The sequence below is a fragment of the Stenella coeruleoalba genome (genome assembly GCF_951394435.1).
Source record: "Stenella coeruleoalba genome assembly, chromosome: 9".
NCBI lineage: Eukaryota > Metazoa > Chordata > Mammalia > Artiodactyla > Delphinidae > Stenella > Stenella coeruleoalba.
In genome coordinates, this window is record NC_137155.1 from 28,519,661 (window position 1) to 28,541,262 (window position 21,602).

The window sequence follows — 21,602 nt, forward strand, 5'->3', positions numbered from 1 at the left end:
TTTATCTTGAATTTTTGTTTTACTTAATTTGGGAGCAGTTATGTGTCTCAGAGCTGACCATGTATAGACAATGAAGGAAGTCTGAATTCCTTGCATTTCTAGTTCTCAGACATTCATAAACTTTTTGAAAGCAAAAGCATTATTGCCCATTACCACCAATGGAATATTCCCTATTAGTCTTGCCCACAGTGCCTTTCTGAAGAGCAGACTGAGATTCCCCACTGAGTTTTGAGCTTTGAATTCTGTAAACGTGCAATGCAGTTGTTCATTTGCATCCAAAAAGACATCCAAATACTGTAAAATTAGATTAGACATTTACTTGTAGCATAAGCATTTCCCATTTCTAAATGAATAGACATTGGCTATAATCTTAAAATATTAATTTTTAACTTTTAAATGGAGAGAACACTAAATATTGGAAAGCAATATTTATGTGTTAATAAGATCATTCTCTAAAAATGTCTTAATAATGAAAATAAACTTTGAATTATGTTTTCAAATAAACATAACTCTCACTGTTCACAGGCAATATTTTGATAAAACAATAGGCTTTTCCATAGCAGAAAGAATAAGCTTTTTTTCTTTTTACACTCAAAACTTGTCAGGTTGTAATCCGAAAATGCCAAAAAAATTTTTTTAGTGCCATCACTGAGAGAAGTAATTCTTCTTACTTGGTAATTGGATTTAGTCAATATGTCTCAAAATACCATGATAACAGATCAAGAGTTTCAGTTTCTCAAGTTTATCAATTTTAGTACATGTAGTTCAGTTGCTGACTTGACCATTTTTTGAAAGCTCCAGTGAAAAATCTGGAAAAGAAGTTAACAATAAAATATTTTTTAAGACAAAGCAGTTAAAGATACTTTAACTCTGAATGTGCTTTGCTTAGAGTGAAGCATGATAAGAAGCGGTAAGTGATAAAGAAGTAGCAAAGATAACCACCCAGTAAAAAAAAAAATGTTTATCATCTGAAGATAAAAACCTATGAATTCTGGTTCGTTCTTTCTAAAATATCTACCACTTAATTCTTACAAATGGGTTCAAGTTATAGGACATACAAGGGTCAGCTTTAATTTTTGTTTAATAATTACCCCTTCTGCTATATTCTGTTAACCAAAAGAAATCACAGGGTTACCCATGTTTTAAGGGTTAGGAAAATAGACTCTCACTGATGCAAGAAGTTGTAAAGACATATTGCAAAGGCATGGATGCACAAAGAGCTAAATAATCAGGGCTCAATATGCATTGTGAAGGAATGAAAACCAAAATCACAATCTAAATTTATAATTCTGGTAATACTTTCATATATATTATGACATATTAAATAATAATAATATAATATAGTTAGTATAGCGTATTTCTTAGCAAATACCTGGCATCTCAACTATGTACTTCAGTGATTGTTGAAGTTCATTTATGATTTACTTTCTAACAAGCTCTTATAGGGCTAATGCACTATTCTGTTCACTAAATGAAAATCTATATCCTTTCAGCCTTTCTCAGCTAGGATCACAGGAGAGAATTAAGCCTTAAGGCCTTAAGGCAGCTATTTGGTGTAATAAATTACCTTTTTTCCTATGTATCTAGAATGGTACTAGGTAAGTAGTATGCTCTGGAAACTTGAGAACAAAAATATAATAGGTAAATAAATACAGCTTATTCAAATTACATGCTCTACTTTTTGTAAAATTAATTTGATTTTAGCAAATAAATTTTAATATTTAAAACTAGAGTTCTCACTTTCATTGAACATCTAGTGATCAATGTAATGAATCAGTATCTCGCTCTATTCCTGTTACATAGATTGTTTAATATAGCCAAATAGTTGGCTATATTAGTATAGTATAGATTGTTTAATATAGCCAAATATTTCCCAGCTATCATGTGCATATGTGAATACTACACTAAATTATGAGGACCGTTAGAATCATAAATTCAAACATCAAGGGCAAACATAAAATGGATGTTTGGCACTACTCAGTAATGACACTATTTGTGCAGAAATCTGTTGCATTTTTGCTATATGAAAGGATTTTGTACATTAAAAATAAAACTAAAATGTATTTGTCATTTCTCACTTGGGAACTTTCTGTTTAAATGTTCTCTGTACCCCAAAGCAACGTCTGTCTTCCAGTGCCAGCAGCATCTCCATCCAGAGTCACAGCATTTGGACGCCATCACAGTTCCTGTTGAGGATACAGGACAGAAGATGTAGAGAGGTTCATTGGTCTCAGATTACCAGATTTAGCAAATAAAATGATCAGTTTCTCAGTTAAATTTAAATTTCAGATAAATAACACAGTATTATATGAGTATGTCCCAAATATTTCAAGGAATATCATTGTTCATACGGAATTCAAACTTAAGTGTGTGTCCTGTCTTTTACGTGGCAATCCTACATTAACCATGAAAGACGATGTTCAGGGTTATGGGTTAAGAACTACCTATTGAGCACAAAACCCTATTGACAGATTCACCAGTGTATTTTTTTTTTTTTTTTAGCAAGTGTATTTTTTGTTGGTTTGCAATGAGCCAGGTCCTCAAAGTTGCCAAATTACAGGGCCCATAGCAGGGCACTTCTGCTCTGGTCAAATGCTGGTGCTTTGCCTGAGTCCTTTCTATTTTTCTACTCTGCCATTTTCAAACTTTTGGCTAGCTCCCTTTTTCATTCTATAACACACCATTGTCTAGAGACAGAAAAGGACCATTTTCCCCCACATGCTTATGTAAAAGCAAAGAAGCCTCTTGAAAAATCCCTCTTGTTCTTCACGGGTCCAAAACCTGAATGCCTTCCCGTGCCAATACCAGTCATTGGCGAGAAACGTGAACATCACTGCTAGTGTAGAACAGTGATGACCCCAGTTCTGTAGGGAAAGAGTGAACAAGTGAAAACTGGACGTACAGGTTGCCACACAATCCTATGTCAGCCAGTTCTTCTACTTTCCAAGGTAACAATTTCCTCTCTGTCTTTCTCTCCATTCATTCCTTCAACATACAGTTGTGAGGATTTCTATGTGCCAGGCCTTCTTGGTGCTGCAGATATTCCAGCATATAAACTCTACCAAACTTTCATAGCCCTTTCTTCCCTTTCTTGAATCAGCTGATGACTCCACTTAATAACTAAATAAGAAGATAGACATAATCAAATGGAAAGGATTCACTTTCTCAAAACAAAATCTACCTGTGTAGATTTTGCCTAGATTCTGCTGCCTGTCTTCTGTAATGGTAGAGGAGATACCGCTTTTTTTAAAGAACAGCGCTCCCCAACATATGCTCCAGGTACACATCATCCATCTCTCCCTCTCTACCAGTTCGTTCCATCAGCACAGAAGCACGTTATATCATACCTCCATCTTGAAAACATATTCTCCCTTAACAGATGCATAATTTTTCAGCAACCACTCAATTTCTATCTTCCCCTTCTAAGCAAAACTCCTCAACAATATCGTATATACATTCTTCCAGTGCTTCGTGTCACATTCACTCTTTTACCTATTTCAGTATGGCTTGTGAAACTCTCTATTCCATCGAAGCGTCACCTGTCAACATGATTCACAGCCTTCCTTTGGACCATTCCAGGGGACATTTTCCTGTCTTCACCTTAGGCCACCTCTCGTGTGCTACACTTGACCACTGAATTCTTCCAAAAATACCCACTCCCTTCGTTTCCATGAGGTCTCACTCTTACTGTTTTTTCCTATTTTTATTTTTCATTCTTTCTCAGTCTGTATGTGTTATCTCCTTCTCAGAGGGATCCTTTAGGATTTGCTGCTGGCCTCTCTTTTCTTCCCTGCTATACCCTCTCCTATGGTGATCTTACAAATTTACATGGCTTTAAATACCATATATAGGATGATAATTCCCAAATATATATCTCATTGAACTATAGCCTTTATACATCTCATTGATTACCTGATTTTTCCATTGAAATGTCTCACAAGCATGACAGATTTAACAAAACAGTCTCTTGATTCTCTTTCCTCTTTTCCTAAAAGGTTAATCAGTCAGTTAATAATCCTGTTTCTCTGCTCATCTTTTTCATCTCAGTGAATTCCTAGGCAGGCCACCCAGTTATTTTAATCTGAATTCCTGCTCATTACCACCCATATTCACACAAACACATATATGTAACTTGTCAGTGGCAAATTCTGCTACCTTAGGTTAAAAATACACCATAAATATTTCTCTTAACTCCACTCACACCAGCTTAGTCATGCTCATTTTCCATTTAGAATACGGCTATGGCCTCCTAAGAGATTTCTCTTTTCCCTCTTTCCCCCTTAAATTCATTTTACATAGGATAATCAAATTGATCTTTAATAATGTGGTCATGTAATAGACCTCTGCTACCTAAAGTTCTCCAGTGGCATCCATTTTTACTTAGAATAATGTCCAAACTTTTTCCCATCCCTTCAACCTTACCTTATGCTTCTTCCCTTTGTTTAGTACATTCCTACATACAGGCTTTCTGACAGTTGATAAAACACATCAAGTCCTTGCTTTACAGGTTTCGAAGAAGTATTGACTTTGAGTTTTATGTAGGGAGCTTAGAGTTTGGCATATAAAACTAAACTATCCATGCATTCAATAAATTTTTAATTCATGTACCCTTCCCTGGTGCAATGAAACAGCATAGAATTTCTGAATCAGCCAAGTTTGTAACTTTGGAGGAAGTGCAACTCGCTTTTCACATTAGAATCGTGCTCTTAAGTATCAACTCAGGCTCAGACTGACCTCAATTTCTGCAACCAAATGTGACCTGAAACAGAAGGATTTAACCGCCTCCCATTCGTGGGCTCAGCCCCATCATTGCTGCTCATTCAAACATGATGCTGTTTCATTTCTGACTCTTCGCTTAAAATTTTACTTTGGCAGTTTTACTTAGGCATATCACAGGCACTGAAATATTTATTTTTTAAGTGATAACAGTTTTTACCCTTAATGAGCTCTCATTTTCAAATTCTTCATCCCTGTCCCTCAGCTCTGTGCCTTTTATTCCAAGCTCCCATCCGTATCTGTCCACCCCATTCAAATACCCAATCTTATCACTGTTCTTCAGCTTTGAATGCTGTTTCACTCTGCCTTTTCTGGAATCTGACTGATAAGTAGATATTTCCCACATGTGTGGTTCTATGTTGCTTTTATATTCTATGTTGTTGTCATTCCCTGTCCCAGAAACAAGGGCATTACCCCTAAAAGAGACTTTGTGATTTTTGACTCAGCTCGGAAACAGCAAACAATAACATGGTAAATTGCCTGATTCAGTTTGTTGGTGTTATGCCCTTTATTCCTTCAGCTTTGCCTTTGAACTCCTTCTCTTCTTAGCATTCTAGTATTTTCCAGAGTAGTAGACAGAAGATGCCATTCTTCATAACTCCCTACCTAGTCCAAAAGTGCAGCAGAGTAGTGATTAATGGTCGAATGGTTATGCCAGTTTCAATTTTTTATACAAAATGTTGAGTCACAAGAAATTCAAGAGAAATTGAATAGGTTGGCAATTACACGTATGTAACAAATTAAAGGGTCTATATTTTCTTAGTTTCTCCTAAAGAAACTATCTGAGGCAGTAACTAGTGTCAATAATTTGCCAAGGCTTGGGTTCCATCTTTCAAAACACTATAAGTCATCCAGTTTTAGGTGACGGAGCCAATATTTTAAAGTGGATGCATTCACCAGATCTACAAATTAAGACATGCTCTTGAAACTGTAAATTCAAATGAGGAGTGTACCCAATCGATGGGTATCTATTTGCCACTCTAAAGTCTCCTTTAGAAATCAACAAAACAAGGTGGTGTTTTAGAAAGAAAACAGGGGGATAGATTGGTTCTAATCTGGGATTCAACATGTTCACGTTTATGATGGTATTAGTCTCCTATGGCTGCACTAACGAAGTACCGCAAACTTCGTGGCTTAGAACAACACACGGTCTCTTACAGATCTGAGGTTCAAAGTCAGCTTCACTGGGTCAAAACCAAGGTGTCAGCAGGACTGCACTCCTCTGGTGACTGCAGGGGATAATCTGCTTCCTTACAGGAATCAGGACCTGGATATTTTGGGGTCTACCCAAAGATTTCTCAGCCTACCACAATGACCTTGTGCAACCTCTGAATCTCAGTTTCTTCTATAAAATGAGGCTAATCAGGATATTTTTGAGAACTGAAGAAAGTGAAAAACATTAAACTTGTCATATCACAGGCAGTTACAGCTCGTAATTTACAGTTGTGATGAGCTTTACGGTTTTATGTAAAACCTCTTCTTGACACTTTCTGTCACGACAATTTTTCAAGAGAAAGTGTTGTTTAAAAAAAGAAGCAATTTTCCATGTTTGTATTTGACTGCATCTTATTGCTGTTTGAAGTATGCTATTACTTCTCTGACATTTTCCAGTTTGGTATTTGGAGTTATTAGAGGTTTTAGCATTTTAAAGAAAGGTAATCGAATCACTGATTGGCCAGACATAATAACACAAAGGCCAGCATATCTCTTAATGTTCCAAAAATTCATTTTGAGTGGATTGATGAGAATTATCTGGACTTTGTCATTGGAATTGCAGGCATCCCTGTTCTCTCTTAAACTTATTGGCCGCATCATCTCTTCCATTACAGGTAGAGTTAGACTTAGTGAAAATAGTACTGACAGTCTGAGTAGGTTAAAGGGGAATGCATCTCTTTTAAACCAGTTTAAATTATATATCTCAAGGTCTCTGAAAGTTCTTAAGACAGCTAAAGCTCTTTCAGAATATCGGAAGTGGCACAGGCTGTCAAATTGGTGCAAGCATTTGAGAGAGAAGTTGCTTCTTAGTAAGAGGGAGACACTGATTGAGACATATCAGCTTAATCTTATCAGAGACCTAGACCAGAGTTTGGAACAGTAAATTTATATCACACGTAGAGCTGAGGAACTTATCCTCTACTTTCGACCATAAACAGTATCAGCTATCTCACACTAGTGTTTATTTAAGTCATCTTATTATAACACCACATTGTAAAAGCCTGGCATATTGGAATTGGAAGATTTTTTTTTCATAAAACAAATTTTCATATAAACAGTGTTGATGCTTGAGTAGAAGTCTAGACTGTATCTTTACATTGCCAGATCTCTGGGCATGATACTTATTTGTTGTGAAATATACCCCAAGATATTTAATTTCCAGATTTTACATGGTTGGCTTACTTTTCATTATTCGAGTCCTGATTCAGATATCACGTGCTAAGGAAATTACTTCACGAACACCTATTCTAAATTAGTATTTCCTACTCAGTAACTCTCTGTAACATCACCCTATTTTACTTTCTGCATAACATTTGTCTCTCTCTGAAATTACCTGTTCATTATTGTCTGTCTTCCCATAGCATGTAAGTTCCATCGAAAACAGAGACCTCTATACTTTAAGTGCCTAGTAGAGAAACCAGGTCCTCTAGGCACTCGAGTTGTCGAGTAAATGAAAGACCCAAAACAATCTGATGGAGGTAAAAATTGTTTTTGGATCTTGGCATTTTATGATTACACACTGTCTGATGTATTTGTATCTCTAGGATTTGCAAACTCTAATGACTTTCAATACTCAAGAGAGTCACTGGAGCCTGGCAGATTCAGAGAGCATTGGAGATCACTGTTCTCAAAGACCCTGGAAAGCAATTCAAGTACTGATTCCAAAGGAGAGTCATAGGGTCTATGTTATCTAGAAACATGACCTAACTAACAAGAGCCCTTCCTAGAGAAATGTTTTTAATTTTTGTGTTGACACAAGATGGAAGGGAAAGACTGTTTTTTCCTTTCACAGTCTTCTCTGATAGAAAGGGCATCAGTTGACTCAGACATATGCTGGAGGATAATTGACCTGCAAGAGATTTTCATACATTAGCTGAGATGCTTTGTTGTACCTCCTTCTAAAGAAGTCTGTGAGAAGTTCCTAATTGTTTATTTCTAGAATTTAAACCAGTGGCAAGATTACATTTGGTGTCCCTTCCTAAATGATTATTTTATTCCCTGCAGCACCAGACCATCATGTGAAGTGGAGGCTTCACCTAAAAGAGGAGGCCTGTTAGAAATCAAGATTTCTGTTACTGAACCAAATGTGTGTCCGCTTGCCTGTGTGCAGTAAAGCCAATCTGCTGACACCAGGTTTTGGTGAAGGACAGGTTCATTGCAGGAGCCACACAAGGACTCCTGGGAAGCTAAGGCATAAAAAACCCAAACTCCCCGATGGGTTTCAGGGAAGAATTTTTAAAGGCCAGGTGAGGAAGGAGAGTTGCAGGATATGTGATCAACTAGTGCACAATTTGCTGATTGGTTGAGGTGAGGTAACAGGGGGCTGTCACAGGGATTAACATGACCAATCCTCAGGGTCCAGCCAGTCTGGGGCCTGTGAGCTCATGGTTATCAAGTAGTTAACTTCTTCCATTTGGTGGGGGTTTTAGCATCTGTAAAGCAACTCAGGAAATGGGCATCAGATCCTGTTATCTAGGTAATTCAGGAAGGAACTAAAGACTCTGTCGCTGCCATATGGCTGATTTACTGTTTAAATCGTTAACAGTTGTCCTGGCCCAAATGTTACTTTTGCAACTACCTTTTAATCATGAATTCTTGATCCAGGCTTCTGTGACTCAGGGGAGGCCTGAGAGACTATGGCTTTTCTACAAAAAAGAGGCAGGTGGAGGACAGGGGGATGGGATCGATCCCAGGAAGGCCCCATAGTGTCCTGCTAGGTTGCATTTCCACTCACAAATTTATACATATATGGATTGAGTGTTTCTAGAAACAACAAAAGTCTATTCTACTAGTTGTACTCATCCATATTTAGGATTGAATTTATCGCACTGTGAATTTGACCTGTTGTTCCAGTGATTTACTAGAGAAATAGGTAGAGAAAGCTACCAAATTGGTGCAAAACTGTGAAATGCATTTTTGCCTCTGGTATCCAACAATCACACTTTTCCTGATAAAAGAGAACTACCTGTCTTCCACTCTCAGTGCATATACTTTTGTAGAGGATAAGTTCACTCAGCTCCAGAAGCAGGCCTTGACTTATATAAAATATTCACATTTCACTCCCTACCCTCCAGTTAGTACATAGATGAAAAGAGAAATTACATCATTTAGAACCTGAATCAAGGTTCATTTGAAACCAGTCCCATCCCTGGATTTTCCAGTTATGTCAGTCAGTAAACACCTTCTTAGTTTAAGCCGTTGGGTGGGTAGGTTCATTTTTACATGCAGCTTAACCATTACCAATTAATAGTCCATGTGTGTTACATGTAATACGACTAACTCTCCCAGGAAGATTAAGTTTAGGACCAAAGGCAAGGCAATATACAAGTTTAAAATAGATATATTGGGATTGACATGTACGCACTGCTATATTTAAAATTAAATGCCTTTCCATGAAAGTAATTAATTAATAAAATAAATATATCTCAGGAGCTTAGAAGATTCCCAGTTAAGTAAAAGCTAAGTACAAATTTCCTTGTCTATGTCTGAGATTAAACACAGGGTCCCTCACTCCCACAAAAAGTTACAGGTACTTAAAATATTTAAATATGAGAAAAACAAATGTATATACATTAGATAGATGGATAGATAGATATGACAGGAGGAAAAGGGAAAATAGTGAAAGGAATTAGTTAGTTTAAAGAAAACCTCACTAAAAATAAGACAAAGCAGTTACAGAAACATACATGGCTAATAACAAAGATCAGATACCTTGTACATGTAAAGCCACAGATTTGTGTTTTATTAAAGTTTTTAAAAGTCAAGTGATCATTTGAAGAGATATTTAGAAAGCCATGGGATAAGAACCCTCCGCCTTGACTTGCTAGGTGAGGCCAACATATTTTGAGCCCCGGAAGGCCAATCAATGAATGAAGGGAAGACCTGCTGCTCCTTGATTACAGCCAGACCCAAATAACAAATGGCCTGCGCCTCCTGGTACAGTCACATCTGTCTTCCCCTCAATACTGCAAGCTCCTCGCTGCAGAGTCTAATCACAGTCATCTTCATAGCCTCAGTACCTCACTCAGTTGACACCGAGTGGTCACAGAAGATAAAGAATAAAATATACTAGCCTGAATTAATGAGTACATGAATGAATGAATGGATTGTTTACTTCCTACCAAATTCAAAAGATTGTCAATTTGACCTGACTTGTATCTTGAGAATTTCAGGTCACCAAAATCATAAATGCCCTTCAGATAGATTTTTGCAAAATTCAGAATAAACTGCAGAGTTGCATGTTCCATTTCTTTGTAAAAATACACTGTCATCTGGAGCACGCTCATTTCTGATAATTCTGCTGTTTGCACGTCATCCCAGAAAAAAGAGTGGAACTGCCTATTAAAATAGCTGTATAATCTGCATCTGACATTCCTGAAATATGCTAAATAAATAATGAAAAAAAACCCTGCAGGAACAAAAAATCACCTAACCAAGGTAGCAGCCAAGTATCTTCAAAAATATTTAAATATTTATACTATTCATTATCTTCTCATGCAACTTACTGCTGTTTTTTTTTTTTCCTTTCCATTTGGAAAATTTATGAACTGTGTATTTTCTAAAAGATAAAATGTATATTTAGAAGCAAGTTTTTTACTAAGAAGCTAGCCCTTTTACAGCTCTCCTTTGGGAAAGAAAGAAACTGAAAGAGAGTATTACTGAAATATATGAAAATGTTATCCCATGATTGTGAATGGTTTTAAGACACAAGAAGAAAGTTTTTTGGAATTTTGAAGGCAAGAATAAATTGAGCACAGCCGAATTCAGAGTGTCCTTTGAACTCCAAGCTTTTTATTCTTACGATATAGCCAAGGTAGCATGTAAAGGTTTCAAAAGAGTAATTTTCCTTAAAATGAAAAAGCAAAATCTTTTCTACCTGCCTATAAACAACTCAAGACTCCGCTCTAGTGTAGCCCTAATTCACTTAGATTCTTCCAACAATTCTCTCAGCCTCGACTTTTAAAAGAGTAGCATAAAAGTTAAGATTAATAGAGCAATATTTCACAAATCTTAATTTTAGTAAAAAGTGTTTATTTGCATGGCTCCTTAGGAAGAGCTTTCTTATACTTTACCTAATTTGAATTTCTAAATAGCCTCTGTGAGAGTCACAAGAATAGTCGCCTTTGACCCCTTACAGGCGTCTGACTCCTTCACTCTTTTATCGTTTGCAAGTATAAGATTCCATGAACCTTTCAGAGAAGACTCTACAACACAGACTACCCTCCATATGTGACTACGCAAATCATGAGGAATACCAACTCTTACGGTATCCACTGTGAAGAGAACATGGCATTATTCAAAGCCTTCCATAATAAAATATATCTACAGGAACAGTGGTATTGTTCAAACAAAACATAAATACCTTATCAGGTATTTCTCCTAAGAGTATTAAAATTTTATTTTATTTTAATACTGCAAGTGATTTAAAAGCCACACTCTTTAAGGAGTCTCTTTCTGCCGTAGTTTAGGATATACACACATGCACACACACACAGGAAGAATTGACTTCATCCTGACTGGTTGAGAAAACAAAGTAACTATAGGTACTCATGCACTCACATACTCAACAACTAGTCCTAACTCTTGTACTTAGTGTAAAAAAATCATCAAGGTTTTATATTAATTCAAGTTTTTTTTAAAGCATACAAACCTTGCTTAGACCAAAATAAAATGTGCCTCAGTATTTTTTTTAATTAAGCTAATTGTATTTACTTTTGTTTTTTTTAAGTACAATAAACTGCATCTGTTTTAAGTGTACAAACCATTGTGTTTGGACAGATAAATAAGTATGTGGAAACAAAGTCACAGTCAAGATACGGAATATTTCTGTCATCCTCAACAGTGTTTCCTCATCATTCAGCAGTCCGTCCCCTCCCTAGGCTCCCAAATCCAGACAACCACTGGTCTGCTTTCCATCAGTATAGATTAGGTTGTATTTTCTAGACTTTTATATAAATGGAATTATACAATAAGTAGATTTTATATTTCACTTTCTTAAAAATAGTGATTTTGAGATTTATCTTTGCTGCTACATGTATTAGTAGTTTGTTACTTTTTAATTGCTAAGTCGTATTTTGTTGAATGAATGTACCATAAATTTTAGTTCATTTTCCTGTTGATAAAAATTTAGATTATTTTTAGTTTGGGGTTACTGTCAATACAGCTGCTATATACCTTCACAAACAAATATTTTTGTGCATGTATATTTTTATTTCTCCTAAGTAAATATTGTGGAATTGCTGGGGCATATGGTTGGTGCATGTTTATTAACTTTAGAAGAAGCTACCAAAACTGTCAGTGTTCAGTAAATCTTAAAATCAAATTTTGTAGGTCCTCTAACTGTTAATAACGTTTTTGGTTTTTATAGGTTTTCAAAAAATAACAGTTAACTTTCTTAGAAGCATACTAGGATATTTTTTGGTATTCCGTTGAATCTATAGATCAATTTGGTGAGAATTGATCACTTAAAATAGTTAATTCTTCCAACCCATGAACATGGTGTTTTCAACATTATCTGGTCTTCTTCAATATTCCTCAGAAATAACTAGCTTTATTATAAAGATTTTGCATTTTTTATTAAATTAACTCCCAAAATCTTATGTTTCATGCCATTATGAAAGAAAATTTTGTTATATGCTTGTTATATGTTGCCAGATTCAATTTGCTAATTTTTTTTTAGTATTTGAGGGTCTGTGTTCATAAGCAATCTTGACCCATTGTTTTACTTTTTTGTAATATCTTTACAGGTTTGGTATCAGGGTAATTCTGGCATCATTTGAAAGAGTTTATAAGTAATTGATATCATTCCTTCTTCAAATGGTTCATAGACTTAATCAGCAAAAATATCTGGTCCTGGTACTTTTCTTCTGGGAAAATTTTTGAGTAAAATTTCAAAATTTTAAACAGACATAAAGCTATTTATATTTTTCATTTATTTGTGTCAATTTTGTTAAGTTGTAGATTTTCCATTAAGTTGTCCCTTTCATCACTGTTATTCTATTTGGACATAAAATTGTGCATAACATCATATTATTTTAATGGTTATGGAATCTATACTGAAAACCTTCTTTAATTCCTCATATGAGTAATTTGTACATTTTCTCTTTCTTTTTGTGTTCACTCTTCCTAGAGTTTTATCAGATTCATTGATCTTTTTAATAACCATGCTTATGACTTTATTTTCTATCTTGTCTTTGTGCCATTTAACCAGTTCCTGCTCTTATCATCATTATTTACTTCTTTTTACGTGAAAAAAATACTTTTTACTTTTTGCTCTTTTTCTAGCTCCTTTAGATGGAAACTTCAGCAATGATTTAATTTCTTTACCATTGTCTCATATATTCATTTAAAATTTCATATTTCTCTAGGCATTGCTTTTAACTCCCATAAATATCGATGTATTCCTCATCATTCATTTTGAAATATTTTCCACTTTCTCTTGTGATTTCTTCTTTGACCCATGAATTGTTTAAATTTTTCTTATTTAATTTTGAAATACTTATGGTTTTCCTGGGTATCTTAGGGTTTTTTAATCTATAATTTGATTCTGTTATGGGCATACATACAGTATATCCTGTTTGATTCAAGTTTGTTTTTAATTCCTTTATGCTTGTTTTTTTGGCCAATCATGTTGACAAATGTTCTGTGTGCACTTGAAAATAACACAGTTGTAGGATATAGATATTTAAAAAAACAATTAGATCACTGTAGCTGATAGTACAAGTATAGGTGATTGGAAAAAATACTAACTTACCAGTTTACATCAGTTGATGGGAGAACTGTTTTAAATATATCCTACTATAGTTGTGTTTCCCTTTCCTAATACCAGTTTTTCCTTCATATATCTTGAGGTTCTGTTATTATTCATATACACAGTATGGATTGTCATGTGTTCCTTATGAACTGACTCTTTTGTCATTATACAGTGTACAATTTTATTTCAAAAAATACTCTTTGATATTATAAATGAACTGTACTTCAATTAAAAATTTAAGTTAAAAAGAATAAAATGAGTCATAGACTCAACAACAACAACATACTCTTAAATACTTCATCTAATATTAATAGAACATTCTAGACTTTTCAAACTACTGCTTGTACTATTGATCCTCTGTATCTCTGGGTTCCACATCCTGGGATATGGAGGGCCAGCTGTGTTATGCCATTTTACATAAGGGGCTTAAGCATCCTCAGATTTTGGTATCTGTGAGGGTCCTGGACCATCCCCCTGAGAATGCTGAGGGATGACTGTATGTTATTTATTTTTCATCCATTTACTTTGAACCCGCCAGTGTCTTTATAGTGTTTTTTTCACCATACCATGTAACTGGGCCCTGCTTTCTTCATTCTTACATTCTCTGCCTTCTTTGTGGAGTGTTTAGTCAATTAAAATGTTCTTTAAATTGAGGTATAATTGATATGCAATGTAAGTGCCAGGTGTACAACATAGTAATTCACAAATTTTAAAGGTTACATTCCATTTGTAGTTATTAAAATATTGGCTGTATTCCTTGTGTTGTACTATATATCCTTATTTATTTATTTTACACATAATAGTTTGTACTTCTAAATCCCTTACCCCTATCCTGCCCCTTACCCTGCTGGCAACCACTAGTTTGTTCTCTGTGTTTGTAAGGCTGTTCTTTTTGTTATATTAAATAGCATTATTTTTTAGATTCCACATATATGTGGTATATTACAGGATTTGTCTCTGATGAATTTCACTTAGCATAATATCATTCAAGTGCATCCATGTTGTTAAAAATGGCAAGATTTCATTCTTGTTTATGGCTGAGTAGTATTCCATTGTGTATATATCCCACATCTTCTTTATCCATTCATCTGTCAGTGGACACTCAGGTTACTTCCATGCCTTGGCAATTGTAAATAATACTGCTGTGAACATTGGGGTGCATGTATCTTTTTGAATTAGTGTTTTTGTTTTTTTCAGATATATAACCAGGAGTGCAATCACTGTGTCATATAATAGTTCTAATTTTAGGTTTTTGAGAAACCAGCATACTGTTTTTCACAGTGGCTGCACCAATTTACGTTCTCACCAACAATATAGGTGAGTTTCCTTTTCTCCACATCCTCGCCAACATTTGTTATCCGTGGTGTTTTTGATGATGGCCATTCTGACAGGTGTGAGGTGATATCCCATTGTGCTTTTGATTTGCATTTCTCTGATGATTAATGATGTTGAGCATCTTTTCATGTGCCTGTTAGCCATGTGTATGTCTTCTTTGGAAAAATATATATTCAGGTCATCTGCCCATTTTTTAATCAGGTTGTTTGTTTTCTCATGTTGAGTTGTATGAGCTGTTTATATATGTTGGATATTATCCCCTTTTTTGCCATATTATTTGCAAATATTTTCTCCCATTCAGTAAGTTGTCTTTTCATTTTGTCAGTGGTTTCCTTTGCTGTGCAAAAGCTTTTAAGATTAATTAGGTCTAATTTGTTTATTTTTACTTTTATGTCCTTTGCTTTAGAAACAGATGGAAAAAATATTGCTATGATTTATGTCAGAGTGTTCCACCCATGTTTTAATCTAGGACTTTTTGGTTTCCAGTCTTTAGGTCTTTAATTCATTTGGAATTTAATTTTGTATATGATGTTAGAGAGTGTTGTTTACATGCACCTCTCCAGTTTTCTCAGCACCACTTATTGAAGAGACTGTCTTTTCTCTTGTATTTTCTTGCCTCCTTTGTCATAGATTAATTGACCATAAGTGCATGGGTTTATTTCTGGGCTCCCTATCCTGTTCATTGATGTATGTGTCTGTTTTTGTGCCAGTACCATACTGTTTGGAGTACTATAGCTTTGTAATACTTTCTGAAGTCAGGGAGCATGATTCCTTCAGCTCTGTTCTCTCTCAAGATTGTTTTGGCTATTCAAGGTCTTTTGCGTTTCCATACAAAGTTTAAAATTATTTATTCTAGTTCTGTGAAAAATACCATTGGTATTTTGATAGGGATTGCACTGAATCTGTAGATTCCCTTGGGTATATAGTCATTTTAGCAATATTGATTCTTCCAGTTCAAGGACATGGTGTATCTTTCCATCTGTTTGAGTTGTCATCAGTTTCTTTTGTCAGCTTTTTATAGTTTTTCCAAGCAACTCTTTTACCTCCTTAGATAGATTTATTCCTGAGCATTTTATTCTTTTTGATGCTATGGTAAGTGGGATTGTTTCCTTACTTTCTTTTTCTGATTGTTTGTTGCACGTGTATAAAAATGCAACAGATTTCTGCATATTAATTTTGTATCCAGCAGCTCTCATGAATTTCTTGATGAGCTCTTGTAGTTTTCTGGTGGCATCTTTAGGATTTTCTATGTACAGTATCATGTCATCTGTAAACAGTGACAGTTTTAGTTTTTTCTTTCCTGTTTGGATTCCTTTTATTTATTTTTCTTGCCTGAGTGCTGTGACTAGAACTTCCAAGACTATGTTGAATAAGTGGCGAGAGTGGGTATCCTTGTCTTGTTCCTAATCTTGAAGGAAATGCTTTCATCTTTTCACTGTTGAGTATGAATTTAGCTGTGGGCTTGTCATATACAGCCTTTAATATGTTGAGGCATGTTTCCTCTATGCCCACTTTCTGGGGATTTCGGTGCAGACACTAATTTGAATACAATGCCATGGAAAACAATGAAGGCTCATTTAGTTTTCAAGAAAAAAGTAAAATATATGCATTTATTAATAATTATAATTATGTTTATCATGATGTGGGAACTTCAGTGGAATTGATTTTATTGGGACCGTCTATCATAACCATTTACGTTAAGCTATTTTAATTTTCATAATTTAGGAATTAGTAGAAGAAATGAATTCCCTTTTATCCTGGATTCTTTGTCTACCAGTTAAAAGTGAAATTAATGCTGTAATATGATATTTACATTATTAAAACCAAATATATAGTTATATTCATTGAATATCAATATATAAAAATAAAACAACTTTGCCAAGGTTCAGTAAGGACTACAATTATTAGCACTCTTGCCTTCTGCAGCAGTGCTGAGTACTGGCTGGCTGCACATACTTCTCCATCGCTGAATGACTTCCTGCTGCCTTTAATATGAATGTTGTTCTGACAGCTTTAGTCAACCATAAAATGTTACCAGCAGAAAACAGACTAAAATATTCAGATGGTTTGCCTAAGTATTCAATATTGTCATAAATATTAAGCTTGGTTTTTACTCTTCCCCTACATCAACCCCAATTATACTTTTCAAATAAAATTGGGCTACACAATAAAAAGCTTGGTAGGATATGATTAATTAACATCCATTTCCTCCAACAATGAGATCTTCCTCTTAAGAAAGGGAAAGCATGTGGGAAATATTCCGGGTTGACAAATTAGGCCAGGGAATATCTCTCACTAAATAAAAGGGTATATAAATTTAGCACTCAGTATTCAAATGGAAAATATATACCTGTAGGTATATTGCCTACCCCAGTTGAAATACTTATACAAAAGCAATTGTAGTAAAATATCAGGCAAGAATTCCATTATGCTTCGTTTTCATGAGTCAGGCAGTTAAGTGTGCTTGACAAAGGTAGGTATATTTGTGTGGGCTCTATCTCCACATACCAGGTAGCTAACTGTCATGAGCAGCTTAAAGAAATCTGACACACCGAAACCACTATGCCCCAGTGAAGAGTTTTGGGATCCTTTCCTTTAGCAAGTGAATATTGAGAGGCTTCATTCATTGGTAGCAGTGCACACCAGAGACACTGTCACACTCGCAGCTCTGCAGAGAATAGCATTCTGAAAGCCTGCTTTTCTGCTAATAGCTCTGATTGTCCTTGGTGTTGGGTATGCAAACAGACAAGCAGAGGCATACAGAGCCAGGAAGTGTTCAGAGTCAGACCCCACAGGCAGACCTGAATCAGAGGCAAGCATACTTAATGCTTCAGTGATCTGAGGGAGGACAACAGCCGTGCATCTATTTTCACCAAACTGGAGCTTATACAAACAAAACTCCTTCAGATGAATGAGCTTCAGTAAACCTAAACCACTCCAATCATTTTTGTGTCATAGGCAATGAACACAATGCCTGGATCAATAAATTTTTTACTCTTATTGAGACTTCCCATCACCATTAGTACCTTGTTTAATTTAGAAAATGTTCATAATATCTAAATTACTTTCAGATATATACAGAAAATGGCCTTATAGCTCTATCTTTTATGTTGATTTGTTTGCTTAGTATAGAGCATTTCACTTTATTTGACTGGGTAAAAGTAACTGCAAGGTTATGAAGAAAGAAATTCATAATAGTTGAACTGGAGCTTTCACTCTGTCAATGAAAGAAAGGCTGACAAAAAATGAGGGGCTATTTTTCAGTGATAGAAATTTTGATGAAGAATGTTGACTAAATCAGGGGCTCTTTTTTTAACCCTCAACTTAGTTTATCATTAACAGCAGTCCAGTTTATAGGTTTATGTCTTACATTTCATCAGCTACATAAGTAGGAGATATATATATGAATACAAGTGAAAGACATTAAGAAATTCATTTTATTCCTTTGTTTTAAACTTCCCTCCAAATATATTTTAAACCAGAATTTCTAATAAGATGTACATCAGTTGTACTTCTCCCTCATTCCCAATCAGTTCTGTCAATTTTAAACTCTAATCTTGTAGAAAAAAGAAAATCACCAAAGATTAAAAGTCACCTAACATATCACCTCAAAACTATTTCCTATAAAAATGTTGATAGAGTAATTTATAGTATACATTTAATAAATCGGTGGATGCATAGAAAATAGTGCAATGCACATAAAATATGCATTGTAGATCTCAGATGTTGCTATCCTGTATTTTCTGTTTGGTAATCAATATTTTTCATTTAAAAATAGGTCCCAATTATTACCTCATGTCACTAAATAGCTTACAAAATCATCAATAGCCATTTGTTATACGGTATACCTAATTTCATATAACCAGTCAACTAATGGAAGTTACGTGGAACATTAAAGGGTTAAAAGAACACTTTCAGGGAAAAAAAAAAAGGAGCAAACCCTACCAGAGTGATGATAATTGTGATAAACAATACAGGAATTGAGAGTTGATCTAGATCCAGATTTTTGTTTCCTATTTTGGATCATGAGTTGCCAGAAATTTCCTATTTTGGTCAGGTTGCTTTGAATGACGTCTCTCAATGTTGACTGCAAATTTCTAAATAACACTCTCATCTATGTTTACAATATCTGCTTCCCTATTAACCTAAAATAATTTAAAGAAGAAGCAATTCGTTGCTATTTTGTACCACCAAGAAAAGGCACCATATTGTAGTATATAGAAAGTTTTACCTTAGCTCTCAAATTCATCATCTTTTGCTGAATAGAGACAGTATTGAAAGGAAGAATTGAACCCTACTTTATTGTATACCCTCAGCCACTTTATTAATGTAAGGCCAATAGTAAGTCTTATATTTTTTCATGATTTATAAAAAAATTAAATAGATGGTAAATGGTTAAAATAGTGTTCTCCATTTGATTTAAACTGCAATTTTTATTGGATTAACTTCTCCAGTAATAATTTTGGCTTATTTAATTTTATCTTTTCATTATAAATTAATTTTCTTAAAGGTTTTTTAAATATTTGGGTGTTAGATGTGCTCATACCTGCAATAATCATGTTTTTATCTTCACCTCTCATCAGTGGACCTCAAGATGCAGCAGCTATTTCTGACATTTGCCATCTCTACTACACCCACATTTAAGACCGGATTTATATGCACCCCAACACTTTTGGATCTTTATATTCTTTGGCTTTCAGGTCCCAGTATACAGTCATGAAAACTGGAAGAAAAATCATGGGAGAAGTGAAACTGGTCTCTAACCACTTAACCTTTCCTGGAGAAGTGAATCTATATGAGAACACTGATATAATAAGTTATCATGGTATTACTCCTGAGAGACTAACTTCTAATGGTGTTCTTTTGAAAGGAATGCAAAATAACTAAATTTAAATTTGAGTGCTAGCTAAAAATAAATTGAATGCCTTGTGTCTCAGCACTTAAAATGTCCCTCATGGGCTTTAAACCACTATCCACTATTATTGAGGGATGACTTCAAATTTAGAAGCCAGACACTTTTGTCATTAAAAAAACCTTTACTATAAAAATACTGCGAAGTTGCATCTAAACTGAAATATTATGGTGGGAATATAAAACCTGTTTTTTTGCCATCAAAGTCGTCTCTAGTCTCAATCTGAACTCTTTTCCTAAAACCAAAGACCACTCGCTTGATCATTATGGCTGATTTTCTTCATCCTACAATCCAGAGACAGTTTGATCAGTGCTACAATCTCTAACATCATAGACTCTTTCTTACACAAACTATTCCTTAATATCTTCTAAGCCTAGCTCTGGGTTACATCTATCATCCATTCCTTGTACAGCACTCCTCTCTGCTCCTGTTCCTATTTTCCAAAGAAATTGTGGAGAAATACAAAACTCTAACTACATCTGTGACTTTTTTTTTCCTTCCAGCCATAGCAGATTAGTTTGATCTTTCCCCCAAATTTGAAAATCTGGACAATATGCAAAATAAAAAATGTATTTTTAATAGTATTGAAGTAGGAAAGACTTGAATGGTCATGATCCTACTGAGATGAAATGCCCTAAAATGTGAGTAATACATGCAATGCTGCATTTCCTCTGAAAAGGTCAGTGCTTTAACCATAGCACTACAGACATATTAAATCAAAGAATTCTTTATTATGGGGAGTGGTCCTGTGCATTACAAAAAGTTTTACAACATCGTTAGTCTCCACCCACTAGATGCAAGTAACACCGTGACAGTTGTGACAACCAAATATGTCTCTAGACACTGCCCGATGTCCCTGGATAGGGGAGACAACATTTCCCCCAGTTGAGAACCACTGCTGTAGAGCATTCAGTGAATCAAGAGAAGCATTTGTGAACCCTGGACAGAACATTGGGTAGTTTTTAAGGGCTGGGGCACAAACTTCGCTATTCAGGGCATTCAAAATGAGCTCTCAGGTTAAACTCCTAACAGCTACCACCTAGCAGTACGAGTGAGCCAGAAATAGTTAAGTCCTGATTTTGGCTCCAACTTTGAATCAGCACTCTTCATGTTTGGATTAAAATTATCTACCCTGGCCCTAATTGCCTAGAAGAGGCAAAGTTAATCCTCTCTGAAAGAAAAGATCAGCCAGGTCCTCAAACTATGTGAACACGTTTTTATATGCATATTTGACATTCAGTTGCATTAAAGTCATAAAAAAGAAAATAATTGACCAAAATCAAGAGGAAAAACAAGTCAATTGAAATAAATTCATGGAATTTATAGACATTGACTTTTAACAGATAAAGTTAAAATAACAGGTATAAGAAATTAAATTACAAGATGGATAATTACAGGACAGAACTGATGATGTGAAATAATAGAATGGAATTTATACTCTAGATCTAAAATCTGAAATTAAGAATGTAGTATATGGATTTAAAAGCACATTAGACACTGTGTAAGCAAGTGTTATTGAACTGGAAGATAGGTCAAACAAATAGGAAACCAGGGCCCAGAGAGATTAAAAAGATGAAAAATTCAGAAAAGAGTAAATGACATACAGTTATA

At 34.9% G+C, this 21,602-nt stretch overlaps 1 protein-coding gene and 1 pseudogene across 2 annotated transcripts in view; one reads left to right on the plus strand and one right to left on the minus strand.

The window, feature by feature from the left end:
• Positions 1 to 21,602, plus strand: part of LOC307191449 (protein ILRUN-like) — a 294,049-nt pseudogene that overhangs the window by 241,769 nt on the left and 30,678 nt on the right. The gene's annotated exons all lie outside the window — the stretch shown is intronic.
• The window catches only part of LOC307191450 (uncharacterized protein), a 447,023-nt gene continuing 426,069 nt past the window's right edge, over positions 649 to 21,602 (minus strand). Inside the window, exons 13-14 of the transcript XR_013829784.1 lie at positions 2,079 to 2,186; positions 649 to 809 (exon numbers count right to left, since the gene is read on the minus strand). The gene's annotated coding sequence lies outside the window, so the exon portion shown is untranslated. The remainder of the gene's footprint in view (positions 810 to 2,078; positions 2,187 to 21,602) is intronic.